We start from the raw sequence: 22,193 nt of genomic DNA, 5'->3' as shown, positions 1-22,193 counted from the left end.
CCCAGCATAGGCCTCTCATCGCTCCAAATATACAGTAGCAGATTCCACAAAAAGAGTGTTTCAAAACTGCTCTTTCAAAGGGAAGGTTCAAGTCTGTGAGTTGAATGCACTCATCACAAAGGAGTTTCTGAGAATGTTTCTGTGTAGTTGTTATTTGAAGACATTTCCCTTTCCAGCATAGGCCTCAAAGCGCTTGAAATAAACACTTGCAAATTCTGCAGAAGGAGTGTTTCCAAACTGTTCTATCAAAAGGAACGTTCAAGTCTTTGAGTTGAATGCACTCATCACACAGAAGTTTCTGAGAATGTTTCTGTCTAGTTTTTAAGTGGAGACATTACATTTCCCAGCATAGGCCTCAAAGCGCTCCAAATATACACTAGCAGATTACACAAAAAGTGTGTTCCAAAACTGCTCTTTCAAAAGAAACGTTCAAGTCTGTGAGTTGAATCCACTCGTCACAAACAAGTTTCTGGGAATGCTTCTGTCTAGTCTCTATCTGAGGATGTTCCCTTTTCCAGCATTGGCCTCCAACAGCTCCAAATATGCACTTGCAGATTCTACAAAAAGAGAGTTTGAAAACTCTTCTATCAAAAAGAAGGTTCAACTCTGCGAGTAGAATTCACTCATCACAAAGAAGTTTCTGAGAATGCTTCTGTCTAGTTTTTTTTGAAGCTATTTCCTTTTCCAGCATAGGCCTCAGAGCGCTCCAAATAAACACTTGCAAATGTTACAAAAGGAGTGTTTCCAAACTGCTCTATCAAAAGGAATGTTCAAGTCTGTGAGTTGAATGCACTCATCACACAGAAGTTTCTGAGAATGCTTCTATCTAGTTTTTAGGTGAAGATATTTCATTTTCCAGCATAGGCCTCAAAGAGCTCGAAATATCTACTTGCAGAATCCACAAAAAGAGTTTCAAAACTGCTCTTTCAAAAGGAAGGTACAAGTCTGTGAGTTGAATGCGCTCATCACAAAGAAGTTTCTGAGAATTCTTCTATCTAGTTGTTATTTTAAGACATTTCCTTTTCCAGCATAGGCCTCAAAGCGCTCGAAATAAACACTTGCAGTTTCAGCAGAAGGAGTGTTTTAAAAATGTTCTATCAAAAGGAACGTTCAAGTCTGTGAGTTGAATGCACTCATCACACAGAAGTTTCTGAGAATGCTTCTGTCTAGTTTGTAGGTGAAGATATTTCATTTCCCAGCATAGGCCTCAAAGCGCTCCAAATATCTACTTGCAGATTCTACAAAAAGAGTGTTTCAAAACTGCTCTTTCAAAGCGATGGTTCAAGTCTGTGAGTTGAATGCACACATCACAGAGAAGTTTCTGAGAATGCTTCTCTGTAGTTGTTATTTGAAGACATTAACTTTTCCAGCATATGCCTCAGAGCGCTCCAAATAAACACTTGCAGATTTTACAAAAGGAGTGTTTCCAAACTGCTTTATCAAAAGTAATGTTAAAGTCTGTGAGTTGAATGCACTCATCACACAGAAGTTTCTGAGAATGCTTCTGTCTAGTTTTTAGGTGAAGATATTTCATTTCCCAGCATAGGCCTCAAAGCGCTCCAAATATCCACTTGCAGATTCTAGAAAAAGAGTGTTTCAAAACTGCTCTTTCAAAAGGAAGGTTCAAGTCTGTGAGTTGAATGCACTCATCACAAAGATGTTTCTGAGAATGCTTCTGTGTAGTTGTTATTTGAAGACATTTCCTTTTCCAGCTTGGGCCTCAAAGCGCTCGAAATAAACACTTGCAGATTCTGCAGAAAGAGTGTTTCAAAACTGTTCTATCAAAAGGAACGTTCAAGTCTGTGAGTTGAATGCACTCATCACACAGCAGTTTCTGAGAATGCTTCTGTCTAGGTTTTAAGTGGAGACATTACCTTTCCCAGCATAGGCCTCACAGCGCTCCAAATATACACTAGCAGATTCTACAAAAAGAGTGTTCCAAAACTGCTCTTTCAAAAGAAACGTTCAAGTCTGTGAGTTGAATGCACTCGTCACAAACAAGTTTCTGGGAATGCTTCTGTCTAGTCTCTATCTGAGGATGTTTCCTTTCCCAGCATTGGCCTCCAACAGCTCCAAATATGCACTTGCAGATTCTACAAAAAGAGAGTTTGAAAACTCTTCTACCAAAAAGAAGGTTCAACTCTGCGAGTAGAATGCACTCATCACAAAGAAGTTTCTGAGAATGCTTCTGTCTAGTTTTTATTTGAAGATATTTCCTTTTCCAGCATAGGCCTCAGAGCGCTCCAAATAAACACTTGCAGATTTTACAAAAGAAGAGTTTCCACACTGCTCTATCAACAGGAATGTTCCAGTCTGTGAGTTGAATGCACTCATCACACAGAAGTTTCTGAGAATGCTTCTGTCTAGTTTGTTGGTGAAGATATTTCATTTCCCAGCATAGGCCTCAAAGCGCACAAAATATCCAATTGCAGATTCTAGAAAAAGAGTGTTTCAAAACTGCTTTTTCAAAAGGAAGGTTCGAGTCTGTGAGTTGAATGTACTAATCACAAAGAAGATTCTGAGAATGCTTCTGTGTAGCTGTTATTTGAAGACATTTCCTTTTCCAGCATAGGCCTCAATTCGCTCGAAATGAACACTTGCAGATTCTGCAGAAAGAGTGTTTCAAAACTGTTCTATCAAAAGGAACGTTCAAGTCTGTGAGTTGAATGCACTCATCACACAGAAGTTTCTGAGAATGCTTCTGTCTAGTTTTTAAGTGGAGACGTTACATTTCCCAGCATAGGCCTCTCAGCGCTCCAAATATACACTAGCAGATTCCACAAAAAGAGTGTTCCAAAACTGCTCTTTCAAAAGAATCGTTCAAGTCTGTGAGTTGAATGCACTCGTCACAAACAAGTTTCCGGGAATGCTTCTGTCTAGTCTCTATCTGAGGATGCTCCCTTTTCCAGCATTGGCCTCCAACAGCTCCAAATATGCACTTGCAGATTCTACAAAAAGAGAGTTTTAAAACTCTTCTACCAAAAAGAAGGTTCAACTCTGCGAGTAGAATGCACTCATCACACAGAAGTTTCTGAGAATGCTTCTGTCTAGTTTTTATTTGAAGATATTTCCTTTTCCAGCATAGGCCTCAGAGCGCTCCAAATACACACTTGCAGATCTTACAAAAGCAGTGTTTCCAAACTGCTTTATCAAAAGTAATGTTCAAGTCTGTGAGTTGAATGCACTCATCACACAGAAGTTTCTGAGAATGCTTCTGTCTAGTTTTTAGGTGAAGATATTTCATTTCCCAGCATAGGCCTCAAAGCGCTCCAAATATCCAAATGCAGATTCTAGAAAAAGAGTGTTTCAAAACTGCTCTTTCAAAAGGAAGGTTCAAGTCTGTGAGTTGAATGCACTCATCACAAAGAAGTTTCTGAGAATGCTTCTGTGTAGTTTTTATTTGAAGACATTTCCTTTTCCAGCGTAGGCCTCAATTCGCTCGAAATGAACACTTGCAGATTCTGCAGAAAGAGTGTTTCAAAACTGTTCTATCAAAAGGAACGTTCAAGTCTGTGAGTTGAATGCACTCATCACACAGAAGTTTCTGAGAATGCTTCTGTCTATGTTTTAAGTGGAGACATTACCTTTCCCAGCATAGGCCTAAAAGCGCTCCAATTATCCAATTGCAGATTCTAGAAAAAGAGTGTTTCAAAACTGCTCTTTCAAAAGGAAGGTTCAAGTCTGTGAGTTGAATGCACTCATCACAAAGAAGATTCTGAGAATGCTTCTGTGTAGTTGTTATTTGAAGACAGTTCCTTTTCAAGCATAGGCCTCAATTCGCTCGAAATGAACACTTGCAGATTCTGCAGAAAGAGTGTTTCAAAACTGTTCTATCAAAAGGAACGTTCAAGTCTGTGAGTTGAATGCACTCGTCACAAACAAGTTTCTGGAAATGCTTCTGTCTAGTCTCTATCTGAGGACGCTCCCTTTTCAAGCATTGTCCTCCAACAGCTCCAGATATGCACTTGCAGATTCTACAAAAAGAGAGATTGAAAACCCTTCTATCAAAAAGAAGGTTCAAGTCTGCGAGTAGAATGCACTCATCACAAAGAAGTTTCTGAGAATGCTTCTGTCTAGTTTTTATTTGAAGATATTTCCTTTTCCAGCATAGGCCTCAGAGCGCTCCAAATAAACACTTGCAGATTTTATAACAGGGGTGTTTCCATACTGCTCTATCAAAAGGAATGTTCAAGTCTGTGTGTTGAATGCACTCATCACACAGAAGTTTCTGAGAATGCTTCTCTCTAGTTTTTAGGTGAAGATATTTCATTTCCCAGCACAGGACTGAAATCGCTCCAAATATCCACTTTCAGATTCTAGAAAAAGAGTGTTTCAAAACTGCTCTTTCAAAAGGAAGGTTCAAGTCTGTGAGTTGAATGCACTCATCACAAAGAAGTTTCTGAGAATGCTTCTGTGTAGTTGTTATTTGAAGACATTTCCTTTTCCAGCATAGGCCTCAAATCGCTCGAAATGAACACTTGCAGATTCTGCAGAAAGAGTGTTTCAAAACTGTTCTATCAAAAGGAGCGTTCAAGTCTGTGAGTTGAATGCACTCATCACACAGAAGTTTCTGAGAATGCTTCTGTGTAGTTTTTAGGTGAAGATATTTCATTTCCCAGCATAGGCTTCAAAGCGCTCGAAATATCTACTTGCAGATTCTACAAAAAGAGTGTTTCAAAACTGCTCTATGAAAGGGAAGTTTCAAGCCTTTGAGTTGAATGCACTCATCACACAGAAGTTTCTGAGAATGCTTCTGTGTAGTTGTTATTTGAAGACATTTCCTTTTCCAGCATAGGCCTCAAAGCGCTCGAAATAAACACTTGCAAATACTGCAGAAAGAGTGTTTCAAAACTGTTCTATCAAAAAGAACGTTCAAGTCCGTGAGTTGAATGCACTCATCACACAGAAGTTTCTGAGAATGCTTCTGTCTAGTTTTTAAGTGGAGACATTACATTTCCCAGCATAGGCTTCTCAGCGCTCCAAATATACAATAGCAGATTCCACAAAAAGAGTGTTACAAAGCTGCTCTTTCAAAAGAATCGTTCAAGTCTGTGAGTTTAATGCACTCTTCACAGACAAGTTTCTCGGAATGCTTCTGTCTAGTCTCTATCTGAGGATGTTCCCTTTTCCAGCATTGGCCTACAACAGCTGCAAATATGCACTTGCAGATTCTACAAAAAGAGAGTTTGAAAACTCTTCTATCAAAAAGAAGGTTCAACTCTGCGAGTAGAATGCACTCATCACAAAGAAGTTTCTGAGAATGCTTCTGTCTAGTTTTTATTTGAAGATACTTCCTTTTCCAGCATAGGCCTCAGAGCGCTCCAAATAAACACTTGCAGATTTTACAAAAGGAGTGTTTCCAAACTGCTCTATCAAAAGGAATGTTCAAGTCTGTGAGTTGAATGCACTCATCACACAGAAGTTTCTGAGAATGCTTCTGTCTAGTTTTTAGGTGAAGATATTTCATTTCCCAGCATAGGCCTGAAAGCGCTCTAAGTATCCTCTTGCAGATTCTACAAAAAGAGTGTTCCAAACTGCTCTTTCAAAAGGAAGGTTCAAGTCTGTGAGTTGAATGCACTCATCACAAAGAAGTTTCTCAGAATGCTTCTGTGTAGTTGTTATTTGAAGACATTTCCTTTTCCAGCCTAGGCCTCAAAGCGCTCGAAATAAACACTTGCAGATTCTGCAGAAGGAGGGTTTCAAAACTGTTCTATCAAAAGGAACGTTCAAGTCTGTGAGTTGAATGCATTCATCACACAGAAGTTTCTGAGAATGCTTCCGTCTAGTTTTTAGGTGAAGATATTTCATTTCCCAGGATAGGCTTGAAAGCGCTCCAAATATCTACTTGCAGATTCTACAAAAAGAGTGTTTCAAAACTGCTCTATGAAAGGGAAGGTTCAAGCCTTTGAGTTGAATGCACTCATCACAAAGAAGTTTCTGAGAATGCTTCTGTCTAGTTGTTATTTAAAGACATTTCCTTTTCCAGCCTAGGCCTCAAAGCGCTCGAAATAAACACTTGCAGCTTCTGCAGAAGCAGTGTTTCAAAACTGTTCTATCAAAAGGAACGTTCAAGTCTGTGAGTTGAATGCACTCATCACAAAGAAGTTTCTGAGAATGCTTCTGTCTAGTTGTTATTTGAAGACATTTCCTTTTGCAGCCTAGGCCTCAAAGCGCTCGAAATAAACACTTGCAGATTCTGCAGAAGGAGGGTTTCAAAACTGTTCTATCGAAAGGAACGTTCAAGTCTGTGAGTTGAATGCATTCATCACACAGAAGTTTCTGAGAATGCTTCTGTCTAGTTTTTAGGTGAAGATATTTCATTTCCCAGCATAGGCCTCAAATCGCTCCAAATATCTACTTGCAGATTCTACAAAAAGAGTGTTTCAAAACTGCTCTATGAAAGGGAAGTTTCAAGCCTTTGAGTTGAATGCACTCATCACACAGAAGTTTCTGAGAATGCTTCTGTGTAGTTGTTATTTGAAGACATTTCCTTTTCCAGCATAGGCCTCAAAGCGCTCGAAATAAACACTTGCAGATACTGCAGAAAGAGTGTTTCAAAACTGTTCTATCAAAAGGAATGTTCAAGTCTGTGAGTTGAATGCACTCATCACACAGAAGTTTCTGACAATGCTTCTGTCTAGTTTTTAAGTGGAGACCTTTCATTTCCCAGCATAGGCCTCTCAGCGCTCCAAATATACACTGGCAGATTCCACAAAAAGAGTGTTCCAAAACTGCTCTTTCAAAAGAATCGTTCAAGTCTGTGAGTTTAATGCACTCGTCACAAACAAGTTTCTCGGAATGCTTCTGTCTAGTCTCTATCTGAGAATGTTCCCTTTTCCAGCATTGGCCTTCAACAGCTGCAAATATGCACTTGCAGATTCTACAAAAAGAGAGTTTGAAAACTCTTCTATCAAAAAGAAGGTTCAACTCCGCGAGTCGAATGCACTCATCACAAAGAAGTTTCTGAGAATGCTTCTGTCTAGTTTTTATTTGAAGATATTTCCTTTTCCAGCATAGGCCTCAGAGCACTCCAAATAAATACTTGCAGATTTTACAAAAGGAGTGTTTCCAAACTGCTCTATCAAAAGGAATGTTCAAGTCTGTGAGTTGAATGCACTCATCACACAGAAGTTTCTGAGAATGCTTCTGTCTAGTTTTTAGGTGAAGATATTTCATTTCCCAGCATAGGCCTGAAAGCGCTCCAAATATCCACTTGCAGATTCTACAAAAAGAGTGTTTCCATACTGCTCTTTCAAAAGGAAGGTTCAAGTCTGTGAGTTGAATGCACTCATCACAAAGAAGTTTCTGAGAATGCTTCTGTGTAGTTGTTATTTGAAGACATTTCCTTTTCCAGCGTAGGCCTCAAATCGCTCGAAATGAACACTTGCAGATCCTGCAGAAAGAGTGTTTCAAAACTGTTCTATGAAAAAGAACGTTCAAGTCTGTGAGTTGAATGCACTCATCACACAGAAGTTTCTGAGAATGCTTCTGTCTAGTTTTTAAGTGGAGACATTACATTTCCCAGCATAGGCCTCTCAGCGCTCCAAATATACAATAGCAGATTCCACAAAAGAGTGTTACAAAGCTGCTCTTTCAAAAGAATCGTTCAAGTCTGTGAGTTTAATGCACTCGTCACAGACAAGTTTCTCGGAATGCTTCTGTCTAGTCTCTATCTGAGGATGTTCCCTTTTCCAGCATTGGCCTACAACAGCTGCAAATATGCACTTGCAGATTCTACAAAAAGAGAGTTTGAAAACTCTTCTATCAAAAAGAAGGTTCAACTCTGCGAGTAGAATGCACTCATCGCAAAGAAGTTTCTGAGAATGCTTCTGTCTAGTTTTTATTTGAAGATATTTCCTTTTCCAGCATAGGCCTCAGAGCGCTCCAAATAAACACTTGCAGATTTTACAAAAGGAGTGTTTCCAAACTGCTCTATCAAAAGGAATGTTCAAGTCTGTGAGTTGAATGCACTCATCACACAGAAGTTTCTGAGAATGCTTCTGTCTAGTTTTTAGGTGAAGATATTTCATTTCCCAGCATAGGCCTGAAAGCGCTCTAAGTATCCTCTTGCAGATTCTACAAAAAGAGTGTTCCAAACTGCTCTTTCAAAAGGAAGGTTCAAGTCTGTGAGTTGAATGCACTCATCACAAAGAAGTTTCTGAGAATGCTTCTGTGTAGTTGTTATTTGAAGACATTTCCTTTTCCAGCCTAGGCCTCAAAGCGCTCGAAATAAACACTTGCAGATTCTGCAGAAGGAGTGTTTCAAAACTGTTCTATCAAAAGGAACGTTCAAGTCTGTGAGTTGAATGCATTCATCACACAGAAGTTTCTGAGAATGCTTCCGTCTAGTTTTTAGGTGAAGATATTTCATTTCCCAGCATAGGCCTCAAAGCGCTCCAAATATCTACTTGCAGATTCTACAAAAAGAGTGTTTCAAAACTGCTCTATGAAAGGGAAGGTTCAAGCCTTTGAGTTGAATGCACTCATCACAAAGAAGTTTCTGAGAATGCTTCTGTCTAGTTGTTATTTGAAGACATTTCCTTTTCCAGCCTAGGCCTCAAAGCGCTCGAAATACACACTTGCAGCTTCTGCAGAAGCAGTGTTTCAAAACTGTTCTATCAAAAGGAACGTTCAAGTCTGTGAGTTGAATGCACTCATCACAAAGAAGTTTCTGAGAATGCTTCTGTCTAGTTGTTATTTGAAGACATTTCCTTTTGCAGCCTAGGCCTCAAAGCGCTCGAAATAAACACTTGCAGATTCTGCAGAAGGAGGGTTTCAAAACTGTTCTATCGAAAGGAACGTTCAAGTCTGTGAGTTGAATAAATTCATCACACAGAAGTTTCTGACAATGCTTCTGTCTAGTTTTTAGGTGAAGATATTTCATTTCCCAGCATAGGCCTCAAATCGCTCCAAATATCTACTTGCAGATTCTACAAAAAGAGTGTTTCAAAACTGCTCTATGAAAGGGAAGTTTCAAGCCTTTGAGTTGAATGCACTCATCACACAGAAGTTTCTGAGAATGCTTCTGTGTAGTTGTTATTTGAAGACATTTCCTTTTCCAGCATAGGCCTCAAAGCGCTCGAAATAAACACTTGCAGATACTGCAGAAAGAGTGTTTCAAAACTGTTCTATCAAAAGGAATGTTCAAGTCTGTGAGTTGAATGCACTCATCACACAGAAGTTTCTGAGAATGCTTCTGTCTAGTTTTTAAGTGGAGACATTTCATTTCCCAGCATAGGCCTCTCAGCGCTCCAAATATACACTGGCAGATTCCACAAAAAGAGTGTTACAAAACTGCTCTATCAAAAGAATCGTTCAAGTCTGTGAGTTTAATGCACTCGTCAAAAACAAGTTTCTCGGAATGCTTCTGTCTAGTCTCTATCTGAGAATGTTCCCTTTTCCAGCATTGGCCTTCAACAGCTGCAAATATGCACTTGCAGATTCTACAAAAAGAGAGTTTGAAAACTCTTCTATCAAAAAGAAGGTTCAACTCTGCGAGTAGAATGCACTCATCACAAAGAAGTTTCTGAGAATGCTTCTGTGTAGTTGTTATTTGAAGACATTTCCTTTTCCAGCGTAGGCCTCAATTCGCTCGAAATGAACACTTGCAGATCCTGCAGAAAGAGTGTTTCAAAACTGTTCTATCAAAAAGAACGTTCAAGTCTGTGAGTTGAATGCACTCATCACACAGAAGTTTCTGAGAATGCTTCTGTCTAGTTTTTAAGTGGAGACATTACATTTCCCAGCATAGGCCTCTCAGCGCTCCAAATATACAATAGCAGATTGCACAAAAAGAGTGTTACAAAGCTGCTCTTTCAAAAGAATCGTTCAAGTCTGTGAGTTTAATGCACTCATCACAGACAAGTTTCTCGGAATGCTTCTGTCTAGACTCTATCTGAGGATGTTCCCTTTTCCAGCATTGGCCTACAACAGCTGCAAATATGCACTTGCAGATTCTACAAAAAGAGAGTTTGAAAACTCTTCTATCAAAAAGAAGGTTCAACTCTGTGCGTAGAATGCACTCATCACAAGGAAGTTTCTGAGAATGCTTCTGTCTAGTTTTTATTTGAAGATATTTCCTTTTCCAATATAGGCCTCAGAGCGCTCCAAATAAACACTTGCAGATTTTACAAAAGGAGTGTTTCCAAACTGCTCTATCAAAAGGAATGTTCAAGTGTGTGAGTTGAATGCACTCATCACACAGAAGTTTCTGAGAATGCTTCTGTCTAGTTTTTACGTGAAGATATTTCATTTCCCAGCATAGGCCTCAAAGCGCTCTAAATATCCTCTTGCAGATTCTACAAAAAGAGTGTTCCAAACAGCTCTTTCAAAAGGAAGGTTCAAGTCTGTGAGTTGAATGCACTCATCACAAAGAAGTTTCTGAGAATGCTTCTGTGTAGTTGTTATTTGAAGACATTTCCTTTTCCAGCATAGGCCTCAAAGCGCTCGAAATAAACACTTGCAGCTTCTGCAGAAGGAGTGTTTCAAAACTGTTCTATCAAAAGGAACGTTCAAGTCTGTGAGTTGAGTGCATTCATCACACAGAAGTTTCTGAGAATGCTTCTGTCTAGTTTTTAGGTGAAGATATTTCATTTCCCAACATAGGCCTCAAAGCGCTCCAAATATCTACTTGCAGATTCTACAAAAAGAGTGTTTCAAAACTGCTCTATCAAAGGGATGGTTCAAGTCTGTGAGTTGAATGCACTCATCACAAAGAAGTTTCTGAGAATGCTTCTGTGTAGTTGTTATTTGAAGACATTTCCTTTTCCAGCATAGGCCTCAAAGCGCTCGAAATAAACACTTGCAGATTCTGCAGAAAGAGTGTTTCAAAACTGTTCTATCAAAAGGAGCGTTCAAGTCTGTGAGTTGAATGTACTCATCACACAGAAGTTTCTGAGAATGCTTCTGTCTAGTTTTTAGGTGAAGATATTTCATTTCCCAGCATAGGCCTCAAAGCGCTCCAAATATCCACTTGCAGAATCAACAAAAAGTGTGTTTCAAAACTGCTCTTTCAAAAGGAAGGTTCAAGTCTGTGAGTTGAATTCACTCATCACAAAGAAGTTTCTGAGAATGCTTCTGTGTAGTTGTTATTTGAAGACATTTCCTTTTCCAGCATAGGCCTCAAAGCGCTCGAAATAAACACTTGCAGATACTGCAGAAAGAGTGTTTCAAAACTGTTCTATCAAAAGGAATGTTCAAGTCTGTGAGTTGAATGCACTCATCACACAGAAGTTTCTGAGAATGCTTCTGTCTAGTTTTTAAGTGGAGACATTTCATTTCCCAGCATAGGCCTCTCAGCGCTCCAAATATACACTGGCAGATTCCACAAAAAGAGTGTTACAAAACTGCTCTTTCAAAAGAATCGTTCAAGTCTGTGAGTTTAATGCACTCGTCACAAACAAGTTTCTCGGAATGCTTCTGTCTAGTCTCTATCTGAGAATGTTCCCTTTTCCAGCATTGGCCTTCAACAGCTGCAAATATGCACTTGCAGATTCTACAAAAAGAGAGTTTGAAAACTCTTCTATCAAAAAGAAGGTTCAACTCCGCGAGTAGAATGCACTCATCACAAAGAAGTTTCTGAGAATGCTTCTGTCTAGTTTTTATTTGAAGATATTTCCTTTTCCAGCATAGGCCTCAGAGCACTCCAAATAAATACTTGCAGATTTTACAACAGGAGTGTTTCCAAACTGCTCTATCAAAAGGAATGTTCAAGTCTGTGAGTTGAATGCACTCATCACACAGAAGTTTCTGAGAATGCTTCTGTCTAGTTTTTAGGTGAAGATATTTCATTTCCCAGCATAGGCCTGAAAGCGCTCCAAATATCCACTTGCAGATTCTACAAAAAGAGTGTTTCCATACTGCTCTTTCAAAAGGAAGGTTCAAGTCTGTGAGTTGAATGCACTCATCACAAAGAAGTTTCTGAGAATGCTTCTGTGTAGTTGTTATTTGAAGACATTTCCTTTTCCAGCGTAGGCCTCAAATCGCTCGAAATGAACACTTGCAGATCCTGCAGAAAGAGTGTTTCAAAACTGTTCTATCAAAAAGAACGTTCAAGTCTGTGAGTTGAATGCACTCATCACACAGAAGTTTCTGAGAATGCTTCTGTCTAGTTTTTAAGTGGAGACATTACATTTCCCAGCATAGGCCTCTCAGCGCTCCAAATATACAATAGCAGATTCCACAAAAAGAGTGTTACAAAGCTGCTCTTTCAAAAGAATCGTTCAAGTCTGTGAGTTTAATGCACTCGTCACAGACAAGTTTCTCGGAATGCTTCTGTCTAGTCTCTATCTGAGGATGTTCCCTTTTCCAGCATTGGCCTACAACAGCTGCAAATATGCACTTGCAGATTCTACAAAAAGAGAGTTTGAAAACTCTTCTATCAAAAAGAAGGTTCAACTCTGTGCGTAGAATGCACTCATCACAAGGAAGTTTCTGAGAATGCTTCTGTCTAGTTTTTATTTGAAGATATTTCCTTTTCCAATATAGGCCTCAGAGCGCTCCAAATAAACACTTGCAGATTTTACAAAAGGAGTGTTTCCAAACTGCTCTATCAAAAGGAATGTTCAAGTCTGTGAGTTGAATGCACTCATCACACAGAAGTTTCTGAGAATGCTTCTGTCTAGTTTTTACGTGAAGATATTTCATTTCCCAGCATAGGCCTCAAAGCGCTCTAAATATCCTCTTGCAGATTCTACAAAAAGAGTGTTCCAAACAGCTCTTTCAAAAGGAAGGTTCAAGTCTGTGAGTTGAATGCACTCATCACAAAGAAGTTTCTGAGAATGCTTCTGTGTAGTTGTTATTTGAAGACATTTCCTTTTCCAGCATAGGCCTCAAAGCGCTCGAAATAAACACTTGCAGCTTCTGCAGAAGGAGTGTTTCAAAACTGTTCTATCAAAAGGAACGTTCAAGTCTGTGAGTTGAATGCATTCATCACACAGAAGTTTCTGAGAATGATTCTGTCTAGTTTTTAGGTGAAGATATTTCATTTCCCAGCATAGGCCTCAAAGCGCTCCAAATATCTACTTGCAGATTCTACAAAAAGAGTGTTTCAAAACTGCTCTTTCAAAAGGAAGGTTCAAGTCTGTGAGTTGAATGCACTCATCACAAAGAAGTTTCTGAGAATGCTTCTGTGTAGTTGTTATTTGAAGACATTTCCTTTTCCAGCATAGGCCTCAAAGCGCTCGAAATAAACACTTGCAGATTCTGCAGAAAGAGTGTTTCAAAACTGTTCTACCAAAAGGAGCGTTCAAGTCTGGGAGTTGAATGCACTTATCACACAGAAGTTTCTGAGAATGCTTCTGTCTAGTTTTTAGGTGAAGATATTTCATTTCCCAGCATAGGCCTCAAAGTGCTCCAAATATCCACTTGCAGGTTCTACAAAAAGTGTGTTTCAAAACTGCTCTTTCAAAAGGAAGGTTCAAGTCTGTGAGTTGAATGCACTCATCACAAAGAAGTTTCTGAGAATGCTTCTGTGTAGTTGTTATTTGAAGACATTTCCTTTTCCAGCGTAGGCCTCAATTCGCTCGAAATGAACAGTTGCAGATTCTGCAGAAAGAGTGTTTCAAAACTGTTCTATCAAAAGGAACGTTCAAGTCGGTGAGTTGAATGAACTCATCACACAGATGTTTCTGAGAATGCTTCTGTCTAGTTTTTAAGTGGAGACATTACATTTCCCAGCGTAGGCCTCTCAGCGCTCCAAATATACAATAGCAGATTCCACAAAAAGAGTGTTACAAAGCTGCTCTTTCAAAAGAATCGTTCAAGTCTGTGAGTTTATTGCACTCGTCACAAACAAGTTTCTCGGAATGCTTCTGTCTAGTCTCTATCTGAGGATGTTCCCTTTTCCAGCATTGGCCTACAACAGCTGCAAATATGCACTTGCAGATTCTACAAAAAGAGAGTTTGAAAACTCTTCTATCAAAAAGAAGGTTCAACTCTGTGCGTAGAATGCACTCATCACAAGGAAGTTTCTGAGAATGCTTCTGTCTAGTTTTTATTTGAAGATATTTCCTTTTCCAGCATAGGCCTCAGAGCGCTCCAAATAAACACTTGCAGATGTTACAAAAGGAGTGTTTCCAAACTGCTCTATCAAAAGGAATGTTCAAGTCTGTGAACTGAATGCACTCATCACACAGAAGTTTCTGAGAATGCTTCTGTCTAGTTTTTACGTGAAGATATTTCATTTCCCAGCATAGGCCTCAAAGCGCTCTAAATATCCTCCTGCAGATCCTACAAAAAGAGTGTTTCAAAACTGCTCTTTCAAAAGGAAGGTTCAAGTCTGTGAGTTGAATGCATTCATCACACAGAAGTTTCTGAGAATGCTTCTGTCTAGTTTTTAGGTGAAGATATTTCATTTCCCAGCATAGGCTTCAAAGCGCTCCAAATATCCACTTGCAGATTCTACAAAGAGAGTGTTTCAAAACCGCTCTATCAAAGGAAGGTTCAAGTCTGTGAGTTGAATGCACTCATCACAAAGAAGTTTCTGAGAATGCTTCTGAGTAGTTGTTATTTGAAGACATTTCCTTTTCCAGCATAGGCCTCCAAGCCCTCGAAATAAACACTTGCAGATTCTGCAGAAGGAGTGTTTCAAAACTGTTCTATCAAAAGGAACGTTCAAGTCTGTGAGTTGAATGCATTCATCACACAGAAGTTTCTCAGAATGCTTCTGTCTAGTTTTTAGGTGAAGATATTTCATTTCCCAGCATAGGCCTCAAAGCGCTCCAAATATCCACTTGCAGATTCTACAAAAAGTGTGTTTCAAAACTGCTCTTTCAAAAGGAAGCTTCAAGTCTGTGAGTTGAATGCCCTCATCACAAAGAAGTTTCTGAGAATGCTTCTGTCTAGTTGTTATTTGAAGACATTTCCTTTTCCAGCCTAGGCCTCAAAGCGCTCGAAATAAACACTAGCAGCTTCTGCAGAAGCAGTGTTTCAAAACTGTTCTATCAAAAGGAACGTTCAAGTCTGTGAGTTGAATGCATTCATCACAAAGAAGTTTCTGAGAATGCTTCTGTCTAGTTGTTATTTGAAGACATTTCCTTTTCCAGCCTAGGCCTCAAAGCGCTCGAAATAAACACTTGCAGATTCTGCAGAAGGAGGGTTTCAAAACTGTTCTATCAAAAGGAACGTTCAAGTCTGTGAGTTGAATGCATTCATCACACAGAAGTTTCTGAGAATGCTTCTGTCTAGTTTACAGGTGAAGATATTTCATTTCCCAGCAAAGGCCTCAAAGCGCTCAAATATCTACTTGCAGATTCTACAAAAAGAGTGTTTCAAAACTGCTCTATGAAAGGGAAGGTTCAAGCCTTTGAGTTGAATGCACTCATCACACAGAAGTTTCTGAGAATGCTTCTGTGTAGTTGTTATTTGAAGACATTCCCTTTTCCAGCATAGGCCTCAAAGCGCTCGAAATAAACACTTGCAGATACTGCAGAAAGAGTGTTTCAAAACTGTTCTATCAAAAGGAATGTTCAAGTCTGTGAGTTGAATGCACTCATCACACAGAAGTTTCTGAGAATGCTTCTGTCTAGTTTTTAAGTGGAGACATTTCTTTTCCCAGCATAGGCCTCTCAGCGCTCCAAATATACACTAGCAGATTCCACAAAAAGAGTGTTACAAAACTGCTCTTTCAAAAGAATCGTTCAACTCTGTGAGTTCAATGCACTCGTCACAAACAAGTTTCTCGGAATGCTTCTGTCTAGTCTCTATCTGAGAATGTTCCCTTTTCCAGCATTGGCCTACAACAGCTGCAAATATGCATTGCAGATTCTACAAAAAGAGAGTTTGAAAACTCTTCTATCAAAAAGAAGGTTCAACTCTGCGAGTAGAAGGCACTCATCACAAAGAAGTTTCTGAGAATGCTTCTGTCTAGTTTTTATTTGAAGATATTTCCTTTTCCAGCATAGGCCTCAGAGCGCTCCAAATAAACACTTGCAGATTTTACAAAAGGAGTGTTTCCAAACTGCTCTATCAAAAGGAACGTTCAAGTCTATGAGTTGAATGCACTCATCACACAGAAGTTTCTGAGAATGCTTCTGTCTAGTTTTTAGGTGAAGATATTTCATTTCCCAGCATAGGCCTGAAAGCCCTCTAAATATCCTCTTGCAGATTCTACAAAAAGAGTGTTCCAAACTGCTCTTTCAAAAGGAAAGTTCAAGCCTGTGAGTTGAATGCACTCATCACAAAGAAGTTTCTGAGAATGCTTCTGTGTAGTTGTTATTTGAAGACACTTCCTTTTCCAGCATGGGCCTCAAAGCGCTCGAAATAAACACTTGCAGATTCTGCAGAAAGAGTGTTTCAAAACTGTTCTATCAAAAGGAATGTTCAAGTCTGTGAGTTGAATGCACTCATCACACAGAAGTTTCTGAGAATGCTTCTGTCTAGTTTTTAGGTGAAGATATTTCATTTCCCAGCATAGGCCTCAAAGCGCTCCAAATATCTACTTGCAGATTCTACAAAAAGTGTGTTTCAAAACTGCTCTTTCAAAAGGAAGGTTCAAGTCTGTGAGTTGAATGCACTCATCACAAAGAAGTTTCTGAGAATGCTTCTGTGTAGTTGTTATTTGAAGACATTTCCTTTTCCAGCATAGGCCTCCAATCGCTCGAAATGAACACTTGCAGATGCTGCAGAAAGAGTGTTTCAAAACTGTTCTATCAAAAAGAACGTTCAAGTCTGTGAGTTGAATGCACTCATCACACAGAAGTTTCTGAGAATGCTTTTGTCTAGTTTTTATGTGGAGACATTACATTTCCCAGCATAGGCCTCACAGCGCTCCAAATATACACGAGAATATACCACCAAAAGAGTGTTCCAAAACTGCTCTTTCAAAAGAAATGTTCAAGTCTGTGAGTTGAATGCACTCGTCACAAACAAGTTTCTGGGAATGCTTCTCTCTAGTCTCTATCTGAGGATGTTTCCTTTCCCAGCATTGGCCTTCAACAGCTCCAAATATGCACTTGCAGATTCTACAAAAAGAGAGTTTGAAAACCCTTCTACCAAAAAGAAGGTTCAACTCTGCGAGTAGAATGCACTCATCACAAAGTAGTTTCTGAGAATGCTTCTGTCTAGTTTTTATTTGAAGATATTTCCTTTTCCAGCATAGGCCTCAGAGCGCTCCAAATAAACACTTGCAGATTTTACAAAAGGAGTGTTTCCAAACTGCGCTGTCAAAAGGAATGTTCAAGTCTGTGAGTTGAATGCACTCATCACACAGAAGTTTCTGAGAATGCTTCTGTCTAGTTTTTAGGTGAAGATATTTCATTTCCCAGCATAGGCCTGAAAGCGCTCCAAATATCCACTTGCAGATTCTACAAAAAGAGTGTTTCAAAACTGCTCTTTCAAAAGGAAGTTTCAAGTCCGTGAGTTGAATGCACTCATCACAAAGAAGTTTCTGAGAATGCTTCTGTGTAGTTGTTATTTGAAGACATTAACTTTTCCAGCATGGGCCTCAAAGCGTTTGAAATAAACACTTGAAATTCTGCAGAAAGAGTGTTTCAAAACTGTTCTATCAAAAGGAACGTTCAAGTCTGTGAGTTGAGTGCACTCATCACACAGAAGTTTCTGAGAATGCTTCTGTCTAGTTTATAAGTGGAGACATTTCATTTCCCAGCATAGGCCTCTCAGCGCTCCAAATATACACTAGCAGATTGTACAAAAAGAGTGTTCCAAAACTGGTCTTTCAAAAGAAACGTTCAAGTCTGTGAGTTGAATACACTCGTCACAAACAAGTGTCTGGAAATGCTTCTCTCTAGTCTCTATCTGAGGATGTTTCCTTTCCCAGCATTGGCCTCCAACAGCTCCAAATATGCACTTGCAGATTCTACAAAAAGAGAGTTTGAAAACTCTTCTACCAAAAAGAAGGTTCAACTCGGCGAGTAGAATGCACTCATCACAAAGAAGTTTCTGAGAATGCTTCTGTCTAGTTTTTATTTGAAGATATCTCCTTTTACAGCTTAGGCCTCAGAGCGCTCCTAATAAACGCTTGCAGATTTTACAAAAGGAGTGTTTCCAAACTGCTCTATCAAAAGGAATGTTCAAGTCTGTGAGTTGAATGCACTCATCACACAGAAGTTTCTGAGAATGCTTCTGTCTAGTTTTTACGTGAAGATATTTCATTTCCCAGCATAGGACTGAAAGCGCTCCAAATATCCACTTTCAGATTCTACAAAAAGTGTGTTTCAAAACTGCTATTTCAATAGGAAGGTTCAACTCTGTGAGTTGAATGCACTCATCACAAAGAAGTTTCTGAGAGTGCTTCTGTGTAGTTGTTATTTGAAGACAATTCCTTTTCCAGCATAGGCCTCAAAGCGCTCGAAATAAACACTTGCAGATTCTGCAGAAAGAGTGTTTCACAACTGTTCTATCAAAAGGTGCGTTCAAGTCTGTGAGTTGAATGCACTCATCACACAGAAGTTTCTGAGAATGCTTCTGTCTAGTTTTTAGGTGAAGATATTTCATTTCCCAGCATAGGCCTCAAAGCGCTCGAAATAAACACTTGCAGATTCTGCAGAAGGAGTGTTTCAAAACTGTTCTATCAAAAGGAACGTTTAAGTCTGTGAGTTGAATGCATTCATCACACAGAAGTTTCTGAGAATGCTTCTGTCTAGTTTTTAGGTGAAGATATTTCATTTGCCAGCCTAGGCTTCAAAGCGCTCCAAATATCTACTTGCAGATTCCACAAAGAGAGTGTTTCAAAACTGCTCTATCAAAGGAAGGTTCAAGTATGTGAGTTGAATGCACTCATCACAAAGAAGTTTCTGAGAATGCTTCTGTGTAGTTGTTATTTGAAGACATTTCCTTTTCCAGCATAGGCCTCAAAGCCCTCGAAATATACACTTGCAGATTCTGCAGAAGGAGTGTTTCAAAACTGTTCTATCAAAAGGAACGTTGAAGTCTGTGAGTTGAATGCATTCATCACACAGAAGTTTCTGAGAATGCTTCTGTCTAGTTTTTAGGTGAAGATATTTCATTTCCCAGCATAGGCCTCAAAGCGCTCCAAATATCCACTTGCAGATTCTACAAAAAGTGTGTTTCAAAACTGCTCTTTCAAAAGGAAGGTTCAAGTCTGTGAGTTGAATGCACTCATCACAAAGAAGTTTCTGAGAATGCTTCTGTGTAGTTGTTATTTGAAGACATTTCCTTTTCCAGCATAGGCCTCAAATCGCTCGAAATGAACACTTGCAGATTCTGCAGAAAGAGTATTTCAAAACTGTTCTATCAAAAGGAACGTTCAAGTCTGTGAGTTGAATGCACTTATCACACAGAAGTTTCTGAGAATGCTTCTGTCTAGTTTTTAAGTGGAGACATTACATTTCCAAGCATAGGCCTCTCAGCGCTCCAAATATACACTAGCAGATTCCACAAAAAGAGTGTTACAAAACTGCTCTTTCAAAAGAATCGTTCAAGTCTGTGAGTTTAATGCACTCGTCACAAACAAGTTTCTCGGAATGCTTCTGTCTAGTCTCTATCTGAGGATGTTCCCTTTTCCAGCATTGGCCTACAACAGCTGCAAATATGCACTTGCAGATTCTACAAAAAGAGAGTTTGAAAACTCTTCTATCAAAAAGAAGGTTCAACTCTGCGAGCGGAATGCACTCATCACAAAGAAGTTTCTGAGAATGCTTCTGTCTAGTTTTTATTTGAAGATATTTCCTTTTCCAGCATAGGCCTCAGAGCGCTCCAAATAAACACTTGCAGATTTTACAAAAGGGGTGTTTCCAAACTGCTCTATCAAAAGGAATGTTCAAGTTTGTGAGTTGAATGCACTCATCACAAAGAATTTTCTGAGAATGCTTCTGTGAAGTTGTTATTAGAAGACATTTCCTTTTCCAGCATAGGCCTCAAAGCGCTCGAAATAAACACTTGCAGATTCTGCAGAAGGTGTGTTTCAAAACTGTTCTATCAAAAGGAACGTTCAAGTCTGTGAGTTGAATGCATTCATCACACAGAAGTTTCTGAGAATGCTTCTGTCTAGTTTTTAGGTGAAGATATTTCATTTCCCAGCATAGGCTTCAAAGCGCTCCAAATATCCCCTTGCGGATTCTACAAAGAGAGTGTTTCAGAACCGCTCTATCAAAGGAAGGTTCAAGTCTGTGAGTTGAATTCACTCATCACAAAGAAGTTTCTGAGAATGCTTCTGAGTAGTTGTTATTTGAAGACATTTCCTTTTCCAGCATAGGCCTCAAAGCCCTCGAAATAAACACTTGCAGATTCTGCAGAAGGAGTGTTTCAAAACTGTTCTATCAAAAGGAACGTTCAAGTCTGTGAGTTGAATGCATTCATCACACAGAAGTTTCTCAGAATGCTTCTGTCTAGTTTTTAGGTGAAGATATTTCATTTCCCAGCATAGGCCTCAAATCGCTCCAAATATCCACTTGCAGATTCTACAAAAAGTGTGTTTCAAAACTGCTCTTTCAAAAGGAAGCTTCAAGTCTGTGAGTTGAATGCACTCATCACAAAGAAGTTTCTGAGAATGCTTCTGTCTAGTTGTTATTTGAAGACATTTCCTTTTCCAGCCTAGGCCTCAAAGCGCTAGAAATAAACACTTGCAGCTTCTGCAGAAGCAGTGTTTCAAAACTGTTCTATCAAAAGGAACGTTCAAGTCTGTGAGTTGAATGCACTCGTCACAAAGAAGTTTCTGAGAATGCTTCTGTCTAGTTGTTATTTGAAGACATTTCCTTTTCCAGCCTAGGCCTCAAAGCGCCCGAAATAAACACTTGCAGATTCTGCAGAAGGAGGGTTTCAAAACTGTTCTATCAAAAGGAACGTTCAAGTCTGTGAGTTGAATGAACTCATCAGAAAGAAGTTTCTGAGAATGCTTCTGTCTAGTTGTTATTTGAAGACATTTCCTTTTCCAGCCTAGGCCTCAAAGCGCTCGAAATAAACACTTGCAGCTTCTGCAGAAGCAGTGTTTCAAAACTGTTCTATCAAAAGGAACGTTCAAGTCTGTGAGTTGAATGCACTCATCACAAAGAAGTTTCTGAGAATGCTTCTGTCTAGTTGTTATTTGAAGACATTTCCTTTTCCAGCCTAGGCCTCAAAGCGCTCGAAATAAACACTTGCAGATTCTGCAGAAGGAGGGTTTCAAAACTGTTCTATCAAAAGGAACGTTCAAGTCTGTGAGTTGAATGCATTCATCACACAGAAGTTTCTGAGAATGCTTCTGTCTAGTTTATAGGTGAAGATATTTCATTTCCCAGCATAGGACTCAAAGCGCTCCCAATATCTACTTGCAGATCCTACAAAAAGAGTGTTTCAAAACTGCTCTATGAAAGGGAAGGTTCAAGCCTTTGAGTTGAATGCACGCATCACACAGAAGTTTCTGAGAATGCTTCTGTGTAGTTGTTACTTGAAGACATTTCCTTTTCCAGCATAGGCCTCAAAGCGCTCGAAATAAACACTTGCAGATTATGCAGAAGGAGTGTTTCAAAACTGTTCTATCAAAAGGAGCGTTCAAGTCTGTGAGTTGAATGCACTCATCACACAGAAGTTTCTGAGAATGATTCTGTCTAGTTTGTAGGTGAAGATATTTCATTTCCCATCATAGGCCTCAAAGCGCTCCAAATATCCACTTGCAGATTCTACAAAAAGAGTGTTTCAAAACTGCTCTTTCAAAAGGAAGGTTCAAGTCTGAGAGTTGAATGCACTCATCACAAAAAAGTTTCTGAGAATGCTTCTGTGTAGTTGTTATTTGAAGACATTAACTTTTCCAGCATGGGCCTCAAAGCGCTTGAAGTAAACACTTGAAATTCTGCAGAAAGAGTGTTTCAAAACTGTTCTATCAAAAGGAACGTTCAAGTCTGTGAGTTGAGTGCACTCACCACACAGAAGTTTCTGAGAATGCTTCTGTCTAGTTTATAAGTGGAGACATTTCATTTCCCAGCATAGGCCTCTCAGCGCTCCAAATATACACTAGCAGATTCTACAAAAAGAGTGTTCCAAAACTGGTCTTTCAAAAGAAACGTTCAAGTCTGTGAGTTGAATACACTCGTCACAAACAAGTGTCTGGAAATGCTTCTCTCTAGTCTCTATCTGAGGATGTTTCCTTTCCCAGCATTGGCCTCCAACAGCTCCAAATATGCACTTGCAGATTCTACAAAAAGAGAGTTTGAAAACTCTTCTACCAAAAAGAAGGTTCAACTCGGCGAGTAGAATGCACTCATCACAAAGAAGTTTCTGAGAATGCTTCTGTCTAGTTT

Source organism: Pongo pygmaeus, chromosome 18, assembly GCF_028885625.2.
Source record: "Pongo pygmaeus isolate AG05252 chromosome 18, NHGRI_mPonPyg2-v2.0_pri, whole genome shotgun sequence".
Classification (NCBI taxonomy): Eukaryota; Metazoa; Chordata; class Mammalia; order Primates; family Hominidae; genus Pongo; species Pongo pygmaeus.
The sequence above is the reverse complement of the archived record's forward strand: the minus strand, read 5'-3'. Positions refer to the sequence as shown.